General features: G+C 47.8%; 1 protein-coding gene across 2 annotated transcripts in view; it reads right to left on the bottom strand.

The window, feature by feature from the left end:
• Nucleotides 1-8,081, bottom strand: part of LOC144949658 (uncharacterized) — a 45,396-nt gene extending 37,315 nt beyond the window's left edge. For both annotated transcript variants that reach the window (XM_078879644.1, XM_078879645.1), the window contains exon 1: nt 7,795-8,081. The gene's annotated coding sequence lies outside the window, so the exon portion shown is untranslated. The remainder of the gene's footprint in view (nt 1-7,794) is intronic.
• Nucleotides 8,082-14,416: the final 6,335 nt, after the last annotated feature.

The following is a 14,416-nucleotide window of genomic DNA, read 5'->3' as shown; positions in this document are numbered from 1 at the left end:
GATACCACAAGCAAGCAATGCGCATCTCGTGGTATTGGAGAAGATTCCAGACACGTGTTGACAATGATGGCGAACAAGTGACTTGTTGACTTGTTGAAGCTACTAACATCACATTTGTTATCACGTTACAGTTGTGTTATTATGCGTTCCTTTTCCCATATAAATCGAGAGTCCCATGTAAGTGTTCACAAATGGACGGACGAGGTGGTTCCATCACGGAGTTTTTTCCGATCGACGTAGCGTGGACTACCGTCCGGTTTGCGAATCACGGCGCGGCTGATTAAAGGCGATTTTCATAGCTTGGGTTTTTTCGGTAAAGTCACGTAGGTAAAAAATTTAATAAAAGTAAAATAAAAATAAAATAATTTTTTTTAATTTACTTTTTTTAATTTTAATTTTTTACCTACGTGACTTTACCGAAAGAACCAAGAAGATGAATCCCTGCAGTCACGAAAGCTTTAAATCGATACAAATATACAGCAGCAGGCGTCAGGGTCGCACACCAGGCGAGGGAGTTAACATTTCTAGCCACGGCGGCGCTTGTGAGTGACGTGCGGTATAACAATGACGGAGTTGGTACAGCCAGGGAATGGAAACGCATCCGAGTAGAGACATCCGCCGAGGAGACGGAGCGATTGGAACCGGCTCCTCGTGTGTAGAGCTAGCGCTGGGGGTGGATTGTCCATTACGTCGCAGATGCTGCGAGAGATGGCGACGGCTTTGGGTGGCTGATGGTGACTACGATGATCCATCACATGAGCTATTCACACACAACAACAACAACATAAACAAGGTGGTCCACCGCTATGCATGTTGAACTCCTTTCTACAGCCGTGCTAATCGGAGCAGTTACAAATGAAATGCATCGCTTATTTGCTGACGTGACGGCGATAACTAACGATGCAACAGAATCTTTCGTCATTGAATCATCACAGGCGTGGTCGTCGTGATCATTCTCCATCCAACTCATCCTCCCTGAGCCTCTGTGCAAGTCTGGGCACGACTCCCTGTCACTTCTCCTCTGCCACTGACCGACTGCCTCGCACTCTCTCTGTCTCTCTCTCTGTCTCTCTCTCTCTGTCTCTCTCTCTCTCTGTCTCTCTCTCTCTCTGTCTCTCTCTCTCTGTCTCCGTATCCCTCTCTCTCCGTCTCTCTGTGCACCTCCGATTAGCACGGCCGGCTGCGTACGTTGCGAAAGAAGTTCAACGCAGGCGCGTGCGTACACGCTACATAAATGCGTCCAAGCGTACGGGCTCCAGTTAACGATGATCCATGCTCCATCATCGTCATCATTGTCATCATCAGCCACGGCAGATGTCATATTTTTCCCAGGCCTAGCGATATAAGGGCCTCCCGTTAATTATATTATTATTCTCATGAATTGTGTATATGACCTTGGGATGATAATATGCAATTTCGAATTTTTTTTTTAAGGACAAATAATCTGAACGAGGGCTGCCGATTCACGTTCGGAATTTTTCTGTTTGCCTGCAGAGAAACGAAAGGCGAACGAACGGGTGACGTTCTGCACACTCTTCGCATGGTACCTGGGATAATTAACCTCATACTCTTAGTTCTTTCGGTAAAGTCACGTTGGTAAAAAATGAAATTAAAATTAATAAAAATAAAATATTTATTAGTTTTAATTTCATTTAAAATTAATAAAAATAAAATATGTATTAATTTTAATTTCATTGTTTTACCTACGTGACTTTACCGAAATAACTAGGAGTATGAATCATTGCAGTCACGAAAGCTTCAAATCTAGAAATAATTAACCTCGTCATTTTCTATCCACTGCTGGCTGAAGACCTCCCCCCCCCTACCCCCTGATGCACCAACACTGCTGCACAGCGGCCGCGCTGCTTGCAGAGCGAGGAGCCGATCTCGCTGATCGCTCCGTCTCTCCCTCGGAGGAGCGTCGCTGTCGGAGGAGGCGCTTTCTCGCTGCCGGCTAAATTAAGTCGAACCCGTCAATGACCTTTTGGGTGAAATAAATTGATTTGCGAACGGGGCGGGCGGGCAGGCGAACGCTGACACGGACGAGTTTGACCGTCCGTCAAAGGTGGGGGATGAGGTAGTGGCAGCAGCAGCAGCAGAAGCAGCAGCAAATGAGCCGCAAATATTGGAGTGGTTTTGTGTGTGTGTGTTTTACAGGTGATTGAACCGTCAGCAGAAATGAAGCGAGGCTCACAAAAAAAAACTGTCAGGCAGTACAAAATAATAAAGAAATGTATTTATAGAGAGAGAGAGACACACAAACTTCCCGGTCATCCTCGCATTCGCGTGTGCTGCTTCTGCGGCCGTCTGGAACGCTCTTCCTTCCCAGATTTGTAAGCCGCTGGGAGCTGTGCGCATTAAAATCATCGTCTAGATCGAAAACTCCTTTCGCTAGGACTGCTTTTTGTGTGTTAGTTCGTTGTCCTTATCTCGCACCTCCAAAATGAGTTTAACACACACGCGGGAATACAGACACTCACACGAGTAGATGGACAGATAGGGATACACATACACGGATGGGTATTGGACATGTCGATAGGAAATGGAGATGGGTGTATATGGATGGGGAGACGGACAGAGAGACGTGAATTCCATCCTCAGCCGTCCTTCACGGGTGGCTGCAAATGAATGTCTGGAAAGTCCACGACGCAAACGTTGTCACGCCAACTTTCGTGCACAGCCTCGCCGGGCACTGCTAAGGTAGCGAGAAACTCGGCCCCCGGGAGGTTCCGTCCGCTCGCTAGAAGCCAGACTCGTGCTCTTTATACTGGTAGGAACCACCTGGTTACACCAGCCCACAGGGGATTATTGTGTCCGTCCGTCGTGCATCCAAAAATGGGAGGGGTGGGGCTGGGTGGAAGAGGGGAGGGTGGGGAGGGGCTGGGTGGGGGAGGGTGTGGAGGGGCTGGGTGGGGAGGGTGGGGCTGGGTGGGGGGTGGGAGGGGTGGGGGCTGGGTGGGGAGGGGCTGGTCACCCCGTGGTGCCCTTATAAAACTCAACGTTTAACCTACTCACACCGGCTTGTGGTGACCGAGTGGGTACCGTCAGCTCGCTTGCACTTGGGACACCGTCATTTGGGCGGCTCAAAAACCCAGAGTTGGAGCCCAGGCCCTGGGCAGTACCGTCCCAGTGCCTCTGTCAAGTTGTCTTGTGGTTGTTGTTGTTGTTTAACTTGCATCCCACTGGGATTTTTGCACACTGCGTTGGTGTACGGTGTTTTTTTTCTGCAATATTTTGCTGTCTTTTCTTGGATTTTCTGTTTGCACTCAGTCACATATTCACTTTAAGATGTTTTTTGGTTCATGTTTTTGTTTTTTGTTTGTTGCGGTTGCACCCGATTCAAGAGCCGAATGGCTCACAGGGCTATACCTAATAAATGAACTTGAACTGTCCGTGCCGAGCCACTTGTTGGCGACCTCGCCTCTCTTTCTCTTAGCCTCCTCGTACCACTGGCAACATCCAAGCCAACATGGGTCCCTCACGGTGCGTTTTTTTGTTGTTGTTGTTGTTAATTTCCCACCGGCTATTTTGCCGAGCCGAGCCGGAACCGAACCCGCGATACGCTGGCCTCACGACGAGACGTCTGAGAGTGACTCGGGGCCAAGCAGGGCCAGGGACAGGGTTACACATTCCTGCGGAGGGAGCTGGTAGGAACGTTGGGTTGCTCGGTCAATGGCCAGGGTCAACGGCGGTGTGGTGTATTCCGCAAATATGGCCGACTGTGAGGGCGGGCACAAGCCGGCGTGAGTAGGTTAAACGTTGAGTTTTATAAGGGCACCACGGGGTGACCAGCCCCTCCCCACCCAGCCCCACCCCTCCCACCCCCCACCCAGCCCCACCCTCCCTACCCAGCCCCTCCCCACCCTCCCCACCCAGCCCCTCCCCACCCTCCCCCCCCAGCCCCTCCCCACCCTTCCCACCCAGCCCCTCCCCACCCTCCCCTCCCCACCCAGCCCCTCCCTCCCCACCCAGCCCCTCCCTGCACGACAGACGGACACAATAATCCCCTGTGGGCTGGTGGAACCAGTGGGTTCTAACCAGTATTATTTTAACATGGAACCTCGGTATGGCTCCGGCACGGCTCGGTTGTCCAGTGGAAAAAATATGTATGTGTGCCTGTGTCTCTTGTGTAATTAGTGGGGAGCGGTGGTACAACGGTTAGGGTGCTGCGCCAAAAACTCGACGACCCGAGTTTTGATACTCACTGCCAACACGGGTGACGATTATCTAATCTGTCTCCTGAGCCTCCCCCAGGTCGACACAGCCTCGAATGAGAAAACATCGCCACTGGCGAGACAAAGTGTATTGGTTTAGCCATGTTTGTTTGTTGCAGTACATAGTTAGACTGATGGCCTTAATCTAAGTTGTCTTGTGGTTGTTGTTTGACTTGCATTGATTTTTGCACACAGCGTTGGTGTACGGTGTTTTTCCTGCAATATTTTGCTGTCTTTTCTTGTATTTTCTGTTTGCACTCAGTCACATATTCACTTTAAGATGTGTTTTTGTTCATGTTTTTTGTTTGTTGCGGTTGCACCCGATTCAAGAGCTGAATGGCTCACAGGGCTATACCTAATACATGAACTTGAACCGTACTCGCAGTGTGTTAAGGCAATACATGGGATATTTGTACCTTGATGAAATAAATAAATACCCCCCACACAGGGGGTGGTTCTCGTGTCGACATAACGGGAAGTCGCTGCCAGCTTTGTGTTGTGACCGGTTGCCGTGCGAGTGCCAACAGCTGTGTGCCAACGGCTGACACAGCGCGGTCGCGTCCCAGCTGTGCGCGAGTGGCGATGCCACCTCGATCGTTGAGATTCAAGCCAATCGGAGGGAATTCACACCCCCCCCCCCTTCTCTTTCTTTTTTTACGATCAGTGAAAACAAGAAGATGCTTGCTGTAGTCGGCACTTTGCTTCGTTCATCATTTCGTAATTTTTTTTTCTCTCTGTGTGTTTCCAAACAAAGGCAAAGGCCCCCCCCCCCCGTATAGCCTTAACAGACCGACGGGGCAATTGCCGTTAAGCGAGAAGCGCCTGTGAATGCCGGCACGGCGCCCGCAGCCTATAGCACCTGTTAATGTCACCTCTCCCCGAGCACTTAGGGGCCGTCCATGAATGACGTCACGCGATTTTGGACGATTTTTGACCCCCCCTCTTCGTCACACGACGTCACAAAAAGTCAGACCCCCCCTCAAATATGACGTCACAAAGCTCTGCCCCCCCCCCACCCCAAAAAAAAATAAAACATGCTTCAAATCGCTTTAAACTATTGTCATTGTAGTGCGTATTTAATGTGGCGCTGCACTCTGATGTTGTAGGAGAAAACATGTATTAAAACGTCTATTTAATTAAGTAGAACGTGTTGTCTATATTTATTTAAAGTTGCGCATTGTGATGTGACGTCACATTTCTCAACCCCCCCCCTCGTCATACATCGTCACAAATATCTGACCCCTCCCCCCCCTAGGTGCGTGACGTCATTTATGGACGACCTCTCATCCGTACTCAAACCCCTTGCTTGGCTTGCCAGTCCTGAGCAGATCGAGCGCATTGCGGGCTCTACATATTTGGCCACGCGCCAAAGTTCACGGCAGATGTCAAACAGTCGTAGCGACAGCCAGAGACGGGCCATACACACGACTTCCAGTTTCAAGTTCAAGTTTCATTTATTTGGTATATCCCTGAGCCATGCGGCTCTTAAGTCGGGTGCAACCGCAACAAACAAAATATGAACGGAGAACATCTTAAAGCGACGACGCGCAACAGAAACATCCTGGATAAACCAGCAAATCTTCAAACTAAAATAAACGCCGTGTGCAAAAATCTCAGGGTGATCATCCAAAACGCTATAAAAAAATTAACCCGTAAAAACTAAGCTTTTCACTATAAATCCTTTATATGCGTGGCGGCTAGAGTCCTCTCGTCCTCTGGCTTGAGATGGCTGCCACCTATGGGTCAGATGATTGCCTGCCACCATTAAGCAATTGGTAATTAAATATAATATTTTTTTCCTAAAAAGTGTAAAGTTATGGAAAAATGTGTTCACGAAAATAAATTGTCACGCACAACGAGCCTGTGTGCAAAATGTCAGCTCGATTGGATCACGGAAAGTGGGTTAAAAAACGACCGAAAGATTTGCACGCTCGTAAGCGCGCAAGCAAGCAAGCAAGTGAACTTAATATAAAGGATTTAAAAACAATGGCGAGAACAAGGATATACAGCAGCCAGCGTGCACAACGGGCTGGTGTGAGACCTCAAATTGATCTTACCCCCCCCACCCGCACACGTGACACGGGCTGTGGCGGACAAACTTTGATTAACACGCGGCAACCAACCACTCCCGCCCCAACCCACCAGTGATGGCAAACAACACCCACCCCACCCGCCGTCTCTTACAGCAGGCTGTGGGCTAAGGGCGTTAGCTGCCGTCGAAAATGTGCGCAAGCCACCGAACAATCCGGATAGAGAATGACTGCACGACCTCGTGGGACAGCGTAAGAGGGCAAAGACAAAGGCCCCACCTCACCCACCGCCCCGTATGGCCTTAACAAAAGGCTGTTGGGGCAAGTGCTGTTAGCGAGCAGCACCTATGGAGTTTGTCCACGGCATTATACACAGACTACCACTTCGAGGATGGGATAGGCCAGGGGTCGGCAACCTACGGCTCCGGAGCCGCATGCGGCTCTTTATGGGCTGCTTCTTGACGATATGTACGTATGTACAGTATGTACTCAGATGCATTGCGGCTCTTGAAATGCTGAATTTTGTACCGAATTGGAAAGAAATGGCTCTTCTTGTTATTTTGGTTGCCGACCCCTGGGATAGGCTATGCAATGTTGGCGGTCAGCTGTTATGGATTGCGCTCTCCGCAGCTACGTGTGTAGTCATAGTCAGATATCCCCCCCGTGTGTAGCCTGTAACAGGCTGTAGGGGCAAGTGCTGTTAGCGAGCAGCACCTATGAAGGCCGACACGGCACACGAGGGGGCGGGTGGCCAGCACCACGCCCGGCCGCCTTTGTCTCCCTAGTGGCGATGTTTACACACCGCACCAGGCACTCATTTGAGGCTGAGTCGACCTAGGGGAGGCTCACAACCGGTTCCGATAATCGTCACTGGTGGTGGCCGTGAGGAATCGAACTCGGTTTGCCAGGTTCGTAGCACAGCGCGTTAACCGCTGCACCACCGCTCCCATAGACGCACACGCACACACTGACACACATACACACTGACACACTGACACACACGCTGACAGACATACACACTGACACACACGCTGACACACACTGACACACATACACACTGACACACACACACGCCTATCGGATTGTAAGACGCACCCTCAAACCTACCGGATTGTAAGACGCGACCTCTCCCCACAACTTTCATTTTCAGGAAACAAAACACACGGTCGGCAAGGCGCGTATTACTACCGAGGGAACATGTTAGAAAATGCGCGTCTTATAATCGAGAAAATGTTAGAAAATGCGCGTCTTATAATCGAGAGAACATAGTATAAAATGCGCGTCTTATAATCCGGAAAAATGTTGTAAAATGCGCGTCTTATAATCGAGAGAATGTTAGAAAATACGCGTCTTATAATCGAGAAAATGTTAGAAAATGCACGTCTCATAATCGAGAAAACATGTTATAAAACACGCGTCTTATAATCCGGAAAACTGTTGGAAAATGCGCGTCTTATAATCGAGAGAATGTTATAAAATTCGTTCTTATAATCGAGAGAACATGTTATAAAACACGCGTCTTATAATCGACAAGAACAAAGTGTTGGTACCTGGGGCGCTGAGGTTCCTCTGCCGGGTTCCTCTGCTGGGCTCCTGAGTCGGGGCGGGTGCGCTCCGACTGCCTTGCGCGGTCGACCAGAGGAAGGGGGAAAGAGGGGCCTCGTCTCTCGCTCTCTCTGTCTCTCGTCTCGTCTCTCTCACTGTCTCTTGTCTCGCTCTCTCGTCTCTCTGTGTCTCGCTCGCTCTCTCTGTCTCTCCCCTCCCTCCTGCGAGAAGGCGACCGTGCTGGATGTTGCTGGCCGCTTCGTCTCCCCTTTAAAGGTCCCCGGGGAGGGGCCTCGGCACGGCGAAGATTGCGCAACAATCGTGGCAGGGAAGGAATAAATAAATAAATAACGGCTGACTGCTTTAGCGTGCGTGTGTGCGTGTGTATGTGTGTGCGTGTGTATGCGTGTGTGTGCATGTGTATGCGTGTGTGTGCGTGTGTGTGTGTTTGCGTGTGTGTGTATGCTTGTGTGTGTATGCGTGTGTGTGCGTGTGTGTGTGTGCGTGTGTGTTTGCGTGTGGGTGTGTGTGTGCGTGTGTGCGTGCGTGTGTGTGTGCGTGTGTGCGTGTGCATGTGTATCCGTATGTGTGTGCGTGTGTGTGTGCGTGTGTGTGTGTGCGTGTGTGCGTGTGCATGTGTATGCGTGTGTGTGTGCGTGTGTGTGCGTGTGTGTGCGTGTGTGTGTGCGTGTGTGTGCGTGTTACCCTCTAAGTATGTCAAGGCTATACGGGGGATCTTTGTCCTCGTTTTCCGCGTACAGCACTTGCCCCAACAGTCGGTCAAGGCGATACGGGGGATATTTGTCTTTGTTGCCTGCTATCAGCACTGGCCCCAACAGTCTGTTACAGGCTACACGGGGGAGATGTTTTGTGTTCGTGTAACAATGCTATATACTTAGACATATACACACGTGTGTTGCTGTTTGCAGAGCAATTTGTTATAATGGTTGTTGTTGTTGTTAATTCGGGCAGCTGTTGTCACGTGAGTAGCCGTGTCACATGAACATCTTGCTGGCAATAGCACCGAGAAGATGGATCAGCCACGCTCTCTGTACTCGCCGTATTCGTCACAGACGAATTGGCGGTGTCGAATTTGATTATTTTATTGCCTCTCGTCCGTGTGTGTGTCTCTCTGTTTGTGTTGGCAGCTGGCCACCCACCCCCTTGTGTGCCGTTCCGGCCTTCATAGATGCTCGCGAACAGCACTTGCCCCAAAAGTATGTCAAAGCTATCCGGAGGGGATCTTTGTCTTTATCTGTGTGTGTGGTGTATCTGTGTTTTCAGGCTCAACCCGCTTGGCTTGCGAGATCTGAATAGATCGGGCACATGCTGTGATATGCCCAGAGCCCATCGGCAAAAAAGCATACGCGTACAGTATGTACAATAACGTATCAGCCTTCTCGTTACCACTGCACTGTCAAAATAAAATAAAACCACCGTAATCAAAATCAGCTGAAGCCTCCCGTAAACCACGTGACTTCTGTTGTGGACTTCTGTTGTGGCCACCCCCACTCTCATCTATGGGGACGTCCATAAATGACGTGACGCGATTTTGGACGATTTTTTACCCCCCCCCCCCCACGGCGTCACAAAAAGTCAGAACCCCCCTCAAATATGACGTCACAAAGCTCTGCGCCCCCCCCCCAAACCATATTTCCATTTTGAAAATAAAACATGCTTCAAATCGCTTTAAACTATCGTCATTGTAGCGCGTATTTAATGTGGCGCTGCACTCTGATGTTGTAGGAGTGTTGTTATAACAATTAGTGTTGTTATATTTCTATATTTATTTAAAGTTGCGCATTTTGATGTGACGGCCCCTATAGAACTCTATCTGTCTATCGAAACCAGCTCAAGCCTCCCGTACATCACGTGGCTTGTGTAGCCACCCCCACGCTGAAACCCTCCCGTCTCCCCGCCCACTGTGAAAACAGACGCGGCTCCTTAGTGCAGCAGTAGCGTGGAGGTCTCTTCCATCTCCCTCTCATCTCTCCACACCGGCGCTCCCGTTTCTCCGTTCCTTTCCCATCCTCTTCCTCTTACTGCCTCAATTCTCGATTTAAAGCTTTCGTGACTGCATGGATTCATCTTCTTGGTTCTTTCGGTAAAGTCACGTAGAAGGGAAATAATAAAATAATAAAAAAATAAGACGCTGTCTTTCCGACAGACCTGTTCTTCACCTGAGGACGGCTGCTTGCGTTGTGGCCGAAACGTCGTGAGAATTATTTTATTATGTTTATTTTTTTTATTGTATTATTTCCCTTCTACGTGACTTTACCGAAAGAACCAAGAAGATGCCTCAATTCTGTATCTTCTCTCTTCCCTCTGCCGTTCCCTGGTCTTCTCCGTGCATCGCATCCTTGCCTCTCTACGCACCCGACTCGTTCGCTGAGTGCGACGTAAAGCGTCACGGCTCGGGTTGAGCAGTGGTGGAAAAAAACAGAACCTGGAGCCTCGGTGTGAGTCCGGCACGGCTCGGTTGTCGAGTGGAAAGACAATGTGTCTGTGTTTCTTGTGTAGATAGTGGGGAGCGGTGGCACATTGAGTAGAGCGCTGCGTTACAAACCCGACGGTCCAGAGTTTGGTTCCTGCTCACCGCCAACGCCGGTGACGATTGTCTGAACTGCTAGCAGCGGTTCAATCCGCTCTCTTGATGCATTGTGGTGCATTGTAGTGGCGCCTCTAGTGGTTCGAATAAGCCACGTGCAGCCATTAAATACATGACGATGTTCAACCCCCATTTCAGCGAAGTTGTAAACGACAAGAAACCTCTATCGTGACAAATATAACAGCGCTGGTTAGACAAAAAAATAACAGAAATATGCTTCCCACAAACGCTTACACCTTTTTTCGGTAAAGTCACGTAGGTAAACAAATTATGAAAAAACAACTAAATTAAATCACGACGTTTCGGAGGCAACACAAGCTTCCGTCTTCAGGTGGGACCGTCACAGCAAAATTACTGTATCAAACGTTGTGATTTAATTTGGTTGTTTTTCATTTCTTTTTTACCTACGTGACTTTACCGAAAAAAACAAAGAGTATGAATCCTTGCAGCTTACACCTTTGTACTCACAGATGACGCCACCGAATCAGCACACACAATAAGCCAAATCAACTAAAATACGCGATAATAAATTAACTTCTTTCGCACCGTACGTATCCAACCCCGTCGTGCGCCGTGCCGGCCTTCATAGTTGCTATTCGCTAACAGCACTTGCCCCAACAGGATGTCATACCTGTCAACCCCTTATCAGTGGCTACCTCATCACAGACCAATTCAGACCTTATTGGTCACCTCGTGGCCTAAATCTCAAAGTTCATCCTACAAAGTCCCATCACAAGGGAGAAACACAAATAGACAAAAATTACGTTCCGAACAAAACACTGTTGTATTGATTTTGACAATTCGTGTCAATGATGCTACTCATCATGCTATACAGTCTGATCTTGCATGCTGATGCTCCTGCTTGCTTGATGTGGATGCACACACGTGTTGTAAATGTACAATAATAAACACAGAAAATTATGAAGGGTTAAACAATACACTATCATTCATGGACATCCCAATCCTGTTTGTACATGAGCACATTGTGTATAGACTTGTGTGGTGTGGTTTGTTCGGAAAAACGGATGTGGATGTGTAGTTTGTGATCTGTACCGAGTGCGTCTAAATTCTGGATCAAATTTGTCGGCTGCTATGGGGATAGCTACTCTCCAGAGTAAAGAAAAAACATCCATCCCACTATTTTTTTAATTTGCCCGTATGATTTTTTTGCCCGTTTTGAAACGGACGTATGCCGTTTGGGCCTGAAAACTCAATTTCCCTGCACAATAATATGGGTACACCGTGTGGGTTGACAGGTACGGTATGTTAAGGCTACGTGGGGGGATTTTTGTCTTCATCTATATATCAAGAAGTCGGCGTGATCTCTTCACATTCCAGGAGTTGAGCCGGATTGCAGGAGAGGGGTGATGGCGACGCCTCGATCCAGCAGTGGATAGACCAAGGCCTCGCGATAATGAGAACAAATAGTAGACCCGGCTCTCCGTTGTCATCAATCGCAGGCTAGTCCGTAACTCTTCGCGTATCAGAGCCACGTGAGTTCTGCTCCAGAACAAATTGCTGCGTTGGACGACGGAGTGGTCGTCGACGAGACTCCTGGAACTCCGTCGGCCATTATTTAACCAACCACGTGCCCGACCTACGAATGAAGTACATTGTACCAACTGAGGCAGCGCGTCTCTCTCAGTCCAAAAGTAAAAATAGGGAGAGAAAAAAAACAAGCTTTTCAATGCACGCACACTTTTATTTGCACTCAAAAGTATAAAATGAATTGTTTTGACCCCGGAATTAATCGAATTTGATGTGCTCAATAAAATTGTGTGGCTCGCGTCAAGAAATTTTAACAATGTCGAAAGGAAGCCACTCACTTTTGTTGAGCACATCAAATTCGATTAATTGCGGGGTCTAAAGAATGTATTTTATTCTAGATTTGAAGCTTTCGTGATTGCAATGATTCATACTCTTAGGATTTTTCAGTAAAGTCACGTAGGTAAAAATAAATAATACAAATTAATAATACAAATAATAGAAATAAAATTATAAATCACGACGTTTCGGAGGCAACACAAGTCTCCGTCATCAGGTGGGACCGTCACAGCTAAAATTTACTGTATTACTTGATACCGTCACAGCAAAAATTGACTGTATCACCTGATGACGGAGACTTGTGTTGCCTCCGAAACGTCGTGATTTATTATTTTATTTCTATTATTATTTCTATTATTTGTATTAGTAAAATGTATTATTTTTTTTTACCTACGTGACTTTATCGAAAAAACCTAAGAGTAATGTATTTTATACTTTTGAGTGCATTGAAAATCTTGTTGTTTTTTTTGTATCACCTAATTGTTATTTTTGTGTTCATTGTTGCTCTCTCGCGCTAAGGAAGAGTGCAGCCACAGCGGCCGCTGCGGCGCCATGACGAGCGGCGATATAAGCGCTCTTTTCATTGGTCATAGGCTGGCCAGCAACAGTCGCTCTGATTGGACCAGACGTTTGCCGTCGTGGGTGGGCGCGACCATTCGGGATTTCACGAATGGAGGAGGGGGGGGTTGGGATAAAATGTAGGATTATTATTTTTTCAATGTAGTAAAAAACATGAATAGGATCACCATGGGCGGGATCTGGACCGCTTCTTTTTTAAATGAAATCTTTAATTGTCACTCGAGGCGGTGAGTCTGTGGAGAAAGTTTCAGCTCGTTAGGCTTTGTAGATCCGAAGATATTAAGCGTCAAAGATTCCAGAGCATATAAACAGACAGCACGGCAAGTGTAATAATAAAAATATAGTAATACTAAAAAAAACCAGCATGATTCATGAATTACACGCAAATTTAAAAAAATTGAATGTGAAAGCCAAATTTTAAAAAAAAATTCTGTCTAGACAAAACAAGTTTTACAGGTCTCAGTGCCAAGGAAACGTTCCACTGAATTTTTAATTGACTCCCCCGTCTGGTTAATGCAAGGTCATAATTACGTCTGCACGACCTTCTCTCTGTGTGTCTGTGTGTCTCGCTCACGGCTAAAATTAATTACAAGGGGATTAGGCGCAGCCCTGCAAATTGCTGGCTCACGGCACCGCTGGCGGATGGGATCTCCACCTAAGAGGGAGAGGCTCCCTCTTAGGTGGGCGGGCGGGCGGGCGGTGGGTATCCTTGGCTACTCTTACGGGCCGTCCATAAATGACGTCACGCACCTAGGGAGGGGGGGGGGTCAGACATTTGTGACGATGTGTGTGACGAGGGGGGGCTGAGAAATGTGACGTCACGTAAAAATGCGCAACTTTAAATACATATAGACAACACGTTCTACTTAATTAAATATACTTTTTAATAAATGTTTTCTCCTACAACATCAGAGTGCAGCGCCAAATTAAATACGCACTACAATGACAATAGTTTAAAGCGATTTGAAGCATGTTTTATTTTTGCGGGGGGGGGGGCAAAGCTTTGTGACGTCATAATTGAGGGGGGGGGGGTCTGACTTTTTGTGACGCCGTGTGCCGAAGAGGGGAGGGGGGGTCAAACATCGTCCAAAATCGCGTGACGTCATTTATGGACGGCCCCTTAGCCCACCGCACGCGAGGACTCTACCCATCGACTCGAACCCTTTTTTGGGTTCGGGCAGAGTACAGCGAGAGCCAGGACCGGTGACAGCGTCGATTGCACCCCCCAATCATTGTGCATCCTTCAGGTGGGAGAGAGACTTTTTGACTTTTGAACAACTTTTATTGCCATACTCTTAGTTCTTTCGGTAAAGTCACGTAGGTAAAAAATGAAATAAAAATTAATAAAAATAAAAACAATAAAATCACGACGTTTCAGTTTCACCTGAAGACGGAAGCTTGTGTTGCCTCCGAAACGTCGTGATTTTTTTAAATTAATTTTAATTTCATTTTTTACCTACGTGACTTTACCGAAACAACTAAGAGTATGAATCCTTGCAGTCACGAAAGCTTCAAATCTAGAAGTAACTTTTATTGCCGCCAGCAGCAACAGCACTGGAGGCGATTCCGATACGAAATGCGCAAAGTCACCAGCAACACAAATCAAACAAACGCTG

This window comes from Lampetra fluviatilis, chromosome 54 (assembly GCF_964198595.1).
Source record: "Lampetra fluviatilis chromosome 54, kcLamFluv1.1, whole genome shotgun sequence".
NCBI lineage: Eukaryota > Metazoa > Chordata > Hyperoartia > Petromyzontiformes > Petromyzontidae > Lampetra > Lampetra fluviatilis.
The sequence above is the reverse complement of the archived record's forward strand: the minus strand, read 5'-3'. Positions and strand labels throughout refer to the sequence as shown.